Source organism: Atractosteus spatula, chromosome 4, assembly GCF_055471065.1.
Source record: "Atractosteus spatula isolate fAtrSpa1 chromosome 4, fAtrSpa1.hap1, whole genome shotgun sequence".
Classification (NCBI taxonomy): Eukaryota; Metazoa; Chordata; class Actinopteri; order Semionotiformes; family Lepisosteidae; genus Atractosteus; species Atractosteus spatula.
The window spans coordinates 34,247,213-34,259,369 of record NC_142709.1 but is presented as its reverse complement, the minus strand read 5'-3'; the positions used below and the strand labels follow the sequence as shown (position 1 = coordinate 34,259,369).

Here is a 12,157-nt window from a genome sequence, read left to right as displayed (position 1 = left end):
CTGGGAGCGCCTGGCCTCGTTATCCTGTTTTTAACTCCCTTTTCCTGTTCCGGATCCCGTTCCAGATTTTAACCTTGTCTGTCTTGGATGGTTCTCGCGGCACCTTGACCCTGGACTGCGCCCCAGTTTCCTTTTTGGACTGTTTGGACTTTTTCGCTTGTGCCAAGCCCCCCAAATACTGGATCACCATCCTCACGACCCCTGTCTAACATCCTGTCCTGATCCTTCAGCGTTGTTTCCCAGTTGTTCTTTTCCAGTTATAATGGATATTAAAAGTCTACACACCCTTATTCAAATTGCAGGTTTTTCTGATGTAAAGCCAGAAATCAAGATAAATCATGTCAGACATTTTTCCATCTTTAATATAACCTTGCAACCAACAAAATTCAGGAGAAAAACAAACAGATAATTATTAGGAAAAATAATTGAAATTAAAAACCTACAACACCCTGGTTGCATAAGTGTGCACCCCCCAACTAATACTTTGTGGAAGCACCTTTTGCATTTAACACAGCAGTAAGTCTTTGTGAATAAGTCTCTATCAACTTAAGTCTCTATCAACACCTGGACTTTGCAATTTTATCCCACTCTTCCTTGTAAAAAAGTTCAAGCTCCTTCATATTGCCAGGGTATCTCCTGTGCACAGCCCTCTTTAGGTCATTCTAGGTTTTCTATGGGATTGAGGTCTGGTCTGATTGAGCCATTCCAAGACTTTGATCTTCCCTTTCTGAAGCCATTCCTTGGTTGACTTGGATGTGTGCTTTGGGTCGTTATCATGTTGGAAGGTATAATTCCTCTTCATCTTCAGCTTTCTGACAGAGGCCAGCAGGTTTTGTGCCAAAATATCTTGATATTTTGAGCTATTCATTATCCCATCTATCTTGACTAGAGCCCCTGTCCCAGCTGAAGAGAAGCAGCCCCAAAGCATGATGCTGCCACCACCATGCTTCATAGTAGGTATGGTGTTCTTTGGATGATGAGCTGTGTTGTCTTTGCACCAAACATATCTTTTAGAATTAAGGCCAAAAAGTTCACCCTTTTTCTCATCAGACCATAAGACATTTTCTCCATGTACCTATGTCAGAAAGCCATAGGTAAACTAGCTGGTGCTAAATTACAAATAACCAGAGGCGGAGTCGTAATCCATAAGGAAGCCGAGAGTCAAAACCAGAACGAGAGCAGAAGTACCAAAACCGAAACCAGGAGACGTAGATGGAGAACAAACCAGGGTCAGGCAGCCAAAAACCAAGTAGTAAATAACAATAAGACTGGGAGTAGCTCTAGCCAGGAAAATCCTACGTCCGTGTCCTGAGAGCATAGGCCTCATCCCCGACATCTCCCACTTCCTGAGCCCGGGGTCTGGAGGATCTCGCCCCGTCACCCTTGGGCCTCCATCTTTTGGCTGTGTTCGTGTTTTCCCCCTTCCCGGGGATTTTAACCTTGTCGCGTCCCAGGATGGATTAATCGCTGCTGGACTCCCAGACTGTGCCCTGACCTGCCTTTGGACCCGTTTGGGTTTGGATGCCATTCTTTGTCTCCCCCGTTCACTGTCTCACGGATTGTCACTATTATTTTTTGCACTATTAAACCCCTGTGTGTTTCCTTTTACCACGCCTCCTGTTTTCTCCAGCTCTTACAGCATCACATCATACAAGACCTGGCACGGATCTCAGTTCGTGGCCGTAACATTATTTTTCCTAATAATTATCTATTTGTTTTTCTCTTGAATTTTGTTGCTTGCAAGATCACATTAAAGATGGAAAAATGTCTGACATGGTTTATCTTGATTTCTGGCTTTTCATCACAAAAACCTGCAATTTCAATAAGGGTGTTTAGACTTTTTATATCCACTGTACTTCTGGATTATACTGTACCATGTCCATAGGGTCCTAAGCTATGCACTTCACGGGAGCCTGGACCAGCACCCGTAACACAACTATTGTAACAAAATATATAAACACAACCATCAACAACAAAAACACTGTAATGCTGCCATTACCAGTCAGTTCTTACAGCTCATGTCACTGTAGATAGCGCTGCTATTATAGTATTAACAGTTTCTTACAGCGCATGTTCATCACTTTACTGCAAAACATTTTCATAAATTTCCCTGCATTTCTAAAAAATAATCTGCAAGTACAGAAAACTAGCTCTTGAAATTGATGGAGAAATTGAAATGGAAAATAATGGCCACTTTGCTGACCTTCTAAATAATCAGGACTTTGCTACAGCAACCTACTGTGGTCATATCATAAAAGCTGAAACTTTCGTAACTAGACAAAACAGAAACGAAATCTGCTACTATCTATAGAGTTCCCCTGTTAACACACGGGGGGACTGAAACCACTGTGAATTAGCACTCTGATGTACAATTAGTCTGAAACTTAGTGTGTAAGTATTAGATCTTTAATCCTGGACTTTTCCTGAATGTTGGAAAAAACATATACCAATAGCAGTTGCATGTTCCTCTAATTAATTTAAATACAGGTATCAAAAGAATCATTTTTGCTGTCACAAGATGTTTTAAATGCATGGAGATAAAAACTTTTCTTCCATTAAGTGTGCCCTGCATTGCTACAGAGCTGTAATGAGCCTTCAGGTTCTCAATTTACCTGGAATAATTACTAATTGATAGTTAATTATTATTGCTTATCTAATGTCCGAGCCCCCAACACAGAGCTCGTTCTAAGGCTTAATTGGATACAAAAGGTAAGATGGTATAGCAGCTCATCACTAAAATTAAACTCACAAAAATTAGAACACGGGATCTTACAAACTCTCGGAGTAAGGACGAATAGTAGCTTGTTTTTGTTTTTGCAGCTACTGAAGAAATTGGAACACTTCCTGATTTGATTACTGAAGTCAGTGGCTGTTTCCTTCTGATTTTACCACTGAAGACACATTGAGTTTGAAAGTTGGAGAGTACATGAGTTGCACTGACTGCTTTACTCAGGAAAATTGTTTTTACATTCAGTCTTTAATTATAGTAGATGTACTACTATTGTTGATGAAAATTATTTTTAAATTTGTATGTTAAAAAGTTGATTTTATTTATTTTCCAAATAAATATAATGATATCAGACTAATAGCACATAAAAATGGTGTTTGTATGAAAAAACACAGTTTAGAATAGAAAACGAGAAGCATCTTTACTTGAAAAAAAAAGAATTTTAGTTCATTTCTTGATATGGCACTTTCGCCATCAACGTCGGCATTCACCAAGGATCAGCCCTTTCGCCCCTGCTCTTTGTGCTCTGCATGGAGACGGCGACGGCCGACCTCCAGGCACCTCACCCGTGGTCGCTGCTTTACGCCGATGATGTCTTCTTGGCGGATGAAGAACGTTCATTATAATAAAGAACTTGTGCTGACATTCAGTGATGTGATTAAGGTATTCTCACACTGGGCACCTCTTTTCTTCTTTTGAAACATAAATACAGCACATGTTTAGGTTGGTTTTGGTAACCAGTCCTGGTTATGTTAGAACCTAAGGTGTGCAATTCATTTCGCAGTGGAACCTGGAACTCAATCCTCCAGAAGCCCAGGATAGAAAGGCAAGAAGCAGCCAAGTGTTTATCTTGCAGAACACTTCTGTAGTAACTGCACTTTCCTGCAAGGACTCACCCTGTTCACTCACTGTTTTGGTATAGTGATGCACTCCGCTGGGGGATTTTATTGCAGATGGCCTCAGTGTCTCAACACTGACCTCATCTCTTCTGATACAAGGAGAGATGGGCATCCAACAGGACTGCAAGAGGCTGAAATGAGACAGTATTGAAGAATTGGAGAGTAGGAGAAGGCAGTAACTCTGCTTAAATCCCATCCAGCACATTGGAGTTCAGTACATGGTGATCTAACGTTTACATTGGCCCAGCTGGAGAGCATTGAGGAAGATTACATTTTTGACAAAATTTCTGCTGAAAGGGATACCATCACCTGCCACCACCAGGCCCTCTGAGAGCACATGGGAGTTCTGATGAATCCAGTGCAAAGAGACACCTTTATCTTATACCTTCATCTTTAAACTCCCTCACTATGTTCCCTTACTCTACAACGTATTAGGCAGGAGCATTGTCATCGTACAGCCTGATCTTTATAGATCTCAGCAACTAAGCAGAACAAGGCCATGTCAGTAGTGGGTTACCATTAATGCCTTAAGCAATAATACTGAATGATAGTGATCAATTCAAAAGTACATTGAACATGAACCTAACAGTCCTGTAAATTTCCTGTGAGCTTCACCAAACCTTTGGTTATGCCTCTAAAAATTAAATTATCTGTACTCTTTTTCTTTTTACTCTTGATTTGTGAATATTGCTACACATCTACAACACATGGAAGAGAGTCGAAGATTGTACTGGAGACAAATCCGGAGCTGCAATACAATTCTTGTAAGATATAAGTTTTAAAGAGGCATTGGGGATGGCAGTGAATTGCAGAGACAACAAATTTGGGAAAGTAACAATGACTGCTTCACTGAGGCTGCTTTCACTTTAAATGATGCTTTAATTTATGGAAGGTGATACCCGTGGAAATTAAAATTAGAGAGACCCAACCCAAATGAGAAAACAATTGGAAAATGTGTGGTTTCGTGCCAGCTTCTTCTGGGGGGTGGCAATTTATCAGAATGATGGTAGCTTCTGTTTCTAACACAGTTGCTTTCATTTCTTGTTTTGTTCAGAAGCACAGTACAGAAAACTGTGTACTACCTTTGTTTTCGTCTTTTTTGGGCACACAGTCAAGAGTCTGAGCAAACCTGAAGCATGAGGCTATTAGAGGTTACGTAAAGTGAGAACCACAGTTTTCTTGAGCAGGACGTTCAAATTTCTATTCTGTCTGATGGCTTACATTTACTTTTATAGAGTCCAGTGACGGAGAAGCACTGAGGTCACACTGTGACTTGCCTGTGCAGTAGCCCTGTGCAGGGGTACGAGCTCCTGCTGTAAACTGTATGTCTCTTTTAATTCTGCAGTCACACAGCATGCGAGTGGACACAGTTGTCTGTGCTTTTGTTCTACTGCTGAGACAAATTCAAACTCAAGGTAAGAGAAACACCAGCTCCAGTAAATAGTAATAACAGAAAATATCTGTAGGAAGGTAGTAGCCTTATCATTGCTGTTAAGAGCAGACAGTACTGTATGGTTTTTAGCACTGCCCTTGGTCATGCTCATGTCTTTGCATAGCACAATATGGCAGAACTTGGTGAAACATAAAAGGAACTTCATAATTTAGAATAATGCAAGCACTGTTAATTAAAACTCAAAGGAAAATCTTGCCAAAAGACACAATTATTAAAATGTGCTCCCTTAAATGTCCAGAGGGAACACTGGAACTACACTGATAATTATATTTAAATGTTTATTTATTATTTCTTAATACTTATTTTGGTCACAATTCAAGTGTCCTTGCCATTTATACTCTATACTTTACACAAGAGAGATGTGCATTTAAAAACTGTTTTAGCAAAAAGACTGTGGGAGTCTGGAACACAGTACTTGCCATTTTGTTAAAGCCAATACTATGGTATCTTTCAAGAAAAGGCTGAATGAGATCTGTAGATCAATTAGTCACTAATTACCTAATGGGCTAACGGAACATTCGGCCCAAGTAGTCAATCAGGTTGATAGCAGTTAAATACTAAACTCCTCCCATTTGCAACATTACAAAAGTTATCAATTTGTTATCAATTTTTTCAACTTTCATTTTTAGTTCGTTTTTGGAGGAGATCATCATAAATTGCAGTCTAGCTCATAAACAAATGGTACATAATGGAAACGTTTAATTATGTCACAAAACTCTTTTTCGAAAACAATGTTTAAATTATTTTTTACAGAATTTCAGCATGTAAGTTTTATCACGGGGAAGGATGTGTCTCTACAATGTTTGAACTGGACAGTTAAGGGACTATGGCTTGAAGAATGGGTTTTCAACAGGACCAGCGGGACTGAGCGTTCAGTGCTTTTCCGGTCTGACAACAATACTGTAAACAGCAGTTGTGGTGATTCCAGAATAACAATAATGAAGAAGCACGACGGTCATGTTCTTCACATATCACACTTTCAGAGTTCTGATGAAGGGAGTTACAGGTGTCAGATTATTGACACTAATGGGATACATACGATGCATTTTAAAGTATCTGCACAGGGTGAGTAGAACACCATTTGTAAAAAGATTGTTGACACTTGACAATACCAAATACTCTGTGTGGTGATTGGCAATTGTTATTTTTTCTCTATAAACGGCACATCATTTTCTGAAGTCACATTCATAACCAAGAAATTGAGAAAACAATGGACACTCTAATAAAATACATTTTAGTTTAGATGAATGCAACAGAGCATATGGATGAGACTTACAAAGTTAAAAATAACACACAAACACTGTTGTATTTTTTTTTCTGGCTGCACTACCTGAATGCAGAAAGGAGACCCACTGCTTTGACCCCTTAGACTCCTTGGCCTGGGACTGTATACTCAGTTACACTGTGTCATCAGTGTACATCACAAAACTTTTTATTTCATTACCCTGTCTTTCCTAGTACCTTGTGTGTAAAAGAAGTTTAAAAATGTTCATAGTAAGTTAAAGACAAGTCCATGTTTATGGGTAAAGATTTTAACAAAATTCAAAAAGTGTAATCTCAGAGTGTAAAGACAAAAGAATTCAGCGCTTAATCAAGACATATTTAGAAGATATTACAGAGTGACACATTGACATGAGTGTGTTTATAGGCCAACAATACAGGCAGTATGCCTACATTAGTACAATACAGGCAGTATGTGGTACAAAAAAAAGTATTAATCAGATCTGTTCACGACTTGGTTTGTATCATTCAAGGTGGTTTCCTTCCTGTGCTCAAAGAAAAGCAAATTAAGAAACAAATAAAAAATCACTTTTGAAATCTGAAATTGAAGTGTGTGTACATTATATACACCCATTAAAATCTGCTGTCCACATGTCCAGTTAGATTAACATGGCTGGCTTCCTTCCCCACAGGCAGAAACAGATGAAAAGTCTTGGATGGTTTAAGACAGGGGTGTCCAAACTTTGTTTATTGGGGGCCAGTTGGAGAACAAAATATGGTGCGGCGGGCCACAGGCTACCTCTAATAATAAAAATAAACAAATAATACCTGATATAAGTGCATTCCAATAGTCAAATTGCCATTTAATTTAGGGGACTACCCTAATAGGTGAATGTTACGCATTTTGTACTTTAAGGTTGAAATGACCTATCTAAATAATAATATTATTTACTTTTTATATACCAGTAAGATTTCACAAAGTTTACTAACTAGTGATGACTCTACTAATGGGAACAGTGATGCTGTGCCTTGGACTGCAGAATCGCTATTGAGTCAGGTGTGAGTGTTGTTGTGGAGATTCGGAGCACATCACAGACACTCTTGCCTCTGAACTCAGGGGAAAAGTATTAATTTTATCAGCGTGGCTGGAATCTCCTGCATTCGCTGTCAATTTTTTTGATTCTTTGGTTCTGCGATTTTGAAAAGCTTGCTAACCTTAAGGTACAGAAATAAAGTTTTGAAGAGGGTAAAGAGGAGGAGGGGGGTAGCTAATCAGTTTTGAGATTTGATTTTATGTGATGGTGACACTTAGTGTTCCAAATAGGAACTGCATATTTTACTTAATACTGGGCCAAATATAATTATAGTTTTTGTGGGCCATTTCAGTAACGGTGGCAGGCCGCAACTGGCCCATGGGCCATAGATTTAAGACTTCGGTCCAAGCTACTCAAATTGTAGTCAAATCCAACCCTTAACATTTCACTTTCTCAATCATTTAGTGCTCAAGTGTCCAATAACCATAGAGTGTTTCTACAATTGCAGTATCGTCTTACGGTTTGTGAATTTATCTACAAAATAAGAGTTGGGTGCCTTGACTCTACTTTTTTTTTCTTCAGGTAATGAAAGTGATGGAATAGTATTCAGTGAAACCAGTTCGGATGCACGATGGAGGATATATGCTTCTGCTGGAGTTATAAGTGTTGCATTGATTTTAGCCATAATTTTCCAGAGAAATATAAAAGCAGGTTAGAAATTCAGATTTGATTTTGATTAACAATTAAGTGATTTCTAACTTAACATGGTGTTTAAATGTTTGCGTGTACTAGAACACACAATGAACCTGTTACGGCCCGGACGTCCAGAACAAGACGAAGACAGAGGCGCTAATTACTTAACCTACCACCTTGCTCAATCACTCTCTCCCTATTAAAGTATTTAAGCAATATTCCTTTTGAGCTTTCTACCTGCTTTGGTGTTCTCTCTCAGTCTACACGGCTCCTGATCTTTCACGTTTCGAACTACTCTCCTTGGATCACGATCTGGCCTGAGGTTTGCACATTCCCTCAAGGTAAAGGACTTCTGACTCCCGTTTTCGACAACTCTTTAGATTGTGACTTTGTTTTGGCTGCTGTCTCGCCTCCTGAACTGGCACAGGATCCTACTCCATCTGCTCTGTAAACCCATCCGCAACAGAACCCTATTCTCAATTGTTCAATATTAACGATAATTGGTTGTAATGGAAAGTTACTGAGAAGAAGTGTTTTATCCTAAAAATGTTGTTTACGGGCAGAGCTGTGTTGCAGAAGCAGCTGGATTCTTAGAACAAAGTGTGATTGCACCCAGCGAGTCAAGGGCACGGGATGTTTTAATAACGTTTATCTCTGCCGCCTGAAAAAGGCGGATGAGAAACCATTTGCGTAACTACTCTCTTTCTTTGCTTAAAGCAGAAACCTATAAGGAATGGAAAATTCCTGCTTCTCCAATCCTTGAAGTGTTGTATCAGCAAAAGATATAAAACAAGGCACCCTCCCGACGCGCTTTGAATCCGCTTCCACTGTCTGCACAGTCAGGAGGTTGCTGTTCCCATATTGCAGTATGAATAAATGCCTTACTGAATGAATGAGAACACCTCTCCTGTCTCTTCTTTGATAAAATTCCACGACACAGTTCTCCCCTGGAATGCTGATTTAAAATTGAATAATGAAATTTACTCTCTTTGCAAAACAGCATTAGAATCCCTTCTTTCAGTTTAATTCAAATTTTGTATTAATGTTTAATGTATTAATTTAAATTACATTAACATATTAATGATGCATGCCTCACCTAATAGATTGCTTGACTGCATTTGTTGTCTTTTCATATTGCATAAGGAATCAAATGCATGTTTTGAAGCCTCAATCCATGATAATACTGGTCCTGAAAAACAAAACAGGCACATAGTTGGGCCTAAAGAGGAAATCAGATAAAATACCCATTGCTTAAACTGTAACAAATATATTACTATTGTTTAATGTCATTCTTAAATGACAATGTGAAAGCTGGAGATTTAGTTGGAATGTAAAGTGTTTTAAGAGCAAGAGATTGCAGCATCAAATCCATAGTGTGTGACCTACTGACAGCACTTAATTTTTTCAAGTACACTCCAAGCAGAATCAGCCAAGGAATATCAAAACCCTCTAAGCAGTGTTCGTCAAAGCAAAAACTGGTGATGGAATAGTTGCTGTAAGCAGAATAAAGAATCTTACGTTTGCAATAAAATACACAGATAGGATTATAGACTTGGATCTCCCCTGGAGGTCTGCCCTGAAAGGATGTTTTTCAGTAGAAACACAAGACATTAAAACCAATAATGAAAAGAAAAGAAAATAGTTTGATTATACATTCAATTATACATTCAAACCCTTAAGCAATTAATACTTAATACTTAAGAATTACAGCTGTATTACAACTGTAGTTGGAAATCTACGATTATCCAGGGGATAACTGAGTGAGATTCTACAATGAGACTGCACTGCCATGATAACAGTGAATTACTAATCTTACATTACTGATTAAGAAGCTGCATAATTATGTGTAATGTATCTCTCTGAAATATTTTGTGGCTGAAAGGTAAGGGAAACAGAAATGCTCCATATCTCCTTATTAAACTCAGGGCTGAAAGGCGGTAGCGGTTAGATACAGCTTAAGTGCTGAAACAACATAAAAGGCGCAAAATATAGAAAGCTCACTGGCGAAAAAAATATGAAGTAGCAAATGCACAGCAGATCAGCTAATGACAGAGCCCTGAGTGAAGGGTGGGGGAAGTATTTCAAGGAAATGGAAGTAATAAAGAAATAATAAACTAGTCAGAAGACCATTGTTAAAGTCTGCCTGAGTATGTTCTAACAGCTACAGAGGTGTGTGGTCCCACATGAGCAAGCGGGACTGATTAGCGGCACACACCCGGACATGACATAATTGTGAGGTTTCTGTAAAGATTATACTTTTCTGCTTTATATTAGATTCTTTTTCTTCGTGGAATGCCAATACAAAGTACTGTACTAGAGAGCTTTTTGGTAATCAAATTTCAGTTCCAACTGGTGAGAAAGCTGTTAATAATGAATAATGAAGATAGAAAAAGTAAAAAATTATGTTACCAAAATAATTTTAAAAACTCATTAAAACTCATTTAAAAAGATCAGCTGTGTTTTAAGTGTGATCCAAGACTGCAAGTGCGTCTAAATGCTTCAAGGTCAGTTTTTCATATTGAACTTCCACAACTTGTCAACAATCCCAGTGATGCTTCCTCTGAGAGTGCTCAGTGGGTGGTGTGCTGATTTTGTTGAAAATACTGTGATTTTTGCTGAATGTAAGCATGTTACTTTGATAAAATTGAACTATTGTAAATTTAAAGAGCAAATATAAATTCTTATACGGTATGATCAGTAGGAAGACAGTGCACCCAGAATTTACTGCTTGTAAAACTGGCTGTATGTGGAGGATCTCTCCACTATGCACATCATTTCCATACCTCCTCCCTCCTCATCCAAATTCTCTGGTTCCCTTCTCTCCAGCTTCTCTCTTCTTGACTCAGCATCCCTCAACAAACTAGTTACACGCATGAAACCCACCACATCTATCTTAGATCCCATTCCCACCACTTTATTCCAGTGCTGTTTCTTTTCTCTCTGACCCATTGTCCTCAATATTTTACATGAATCCTTGAGCACTGGCGTTGTACCAACGGTCCTCAAAACTGCTGCCATTACCCCCGTGCCAAAAAAGCCTAACATGGCTCTCGACAATCTTAACAATTTTCGCCCCATCTCCAACTTACCCTTTCTTTATAAAATTCTGGAACGTGCTGTCACACTTCAGTTACATAACCACCTCATGACAAACAACCTTTTTGAACCCCTCCAATCTGGCTTCCGTCAACTTCACAGCACAGAAATGGCCCTTGTCAAAGTCACCAACGATCTTCTAATAGCTTCTGATTCTGGTTCTCTTTCTATACTCATCCTTCTTGATCTCAGTGCTGCTTTTGACACTGTTGACCATAACATCTTACTCTCCCGTCTTGAGACTGTGTTTGGAGTTTCTGACACTCCCCTCAAATGGGTTTCTATACTCATCCTTCTTGATCTCAGTGCTGCTTTTGACACTGTTGACCATAACATCTTACTCTCCCGTCTTGAGACTGTGTTTGGAGTTTCTGACACTCCCCTCAAATGGTTCAAATCTTACCTCACTGATCGCTGTCTCTCTTAACGGGTACAGGTCTGAAATTGGTCTTGTTTAAGTCTGGTGTCCCTCAGGGCTCAATACTGGGCCCCTTGCTCTTCAGCATTTACATGTTCCCTCTTGGTCAGCTTTTAAGATCACATGGACTCAACTTTCATTTTTACGCTGATGATACTCAAATATACATCCATACCAAACCTGACACTGACATGGCTGTCTCTATTCTATCTAATTGCACCTCTGACATAAACATTTGGATGACTCAAAACTTCCTTCATCTCAACTGTGACAAGACTGAAGTCATGCTTATCGGTACCCCCCATCAACTTCGTAAAGCCAGTCCTGTTACCCTTTCTGTAGATGGCTCTGTACTTGAGCTTCAATCAAAATTGAAAAACCTTGGGGCTATATTCGATTCTGGCTTAACATTCGACCCACATGTGCAGCGTACTGTCAAAACATCTTTTTTTCACCTTAGAAATATCGCAAAACTACGCCCTATGCTATCATTAACTGTGGCTGAAAAGCTGATCAACACATTTGTATTCTCTCGAATTGACTACTGTAATGCTCTACTCGCAGGGGTATCAAAATCTACTCTGAACAAACTGCAGTATGTCCAAAATTCAGCAG

The 12,157-nt window shown here is 39.1% G+C and overlaps 1 long non-coding RNA gene across 1 annotated transcript; it reads left to right on the top strand.

The window, feature by feature from the left end:
* The first annotated feature begins 4,659 nt into the window (after positions 1–4,659).
* Positions 4,660–8,921, top strand: LOC148836260 (uncharacterized). Its single transcript, XR_016090973.1, has 3 exons — positions 4,660–5,042; positions 5,834–6,145; positions 7,918–8,921. It is a non-coding gene; the product is annotated as an uncharacterized LOC148836260 (long non-coding RNA).
* The last annotated feature ends 3,236 nt before the right edge of the window (positions 8,922–12,157 follow it).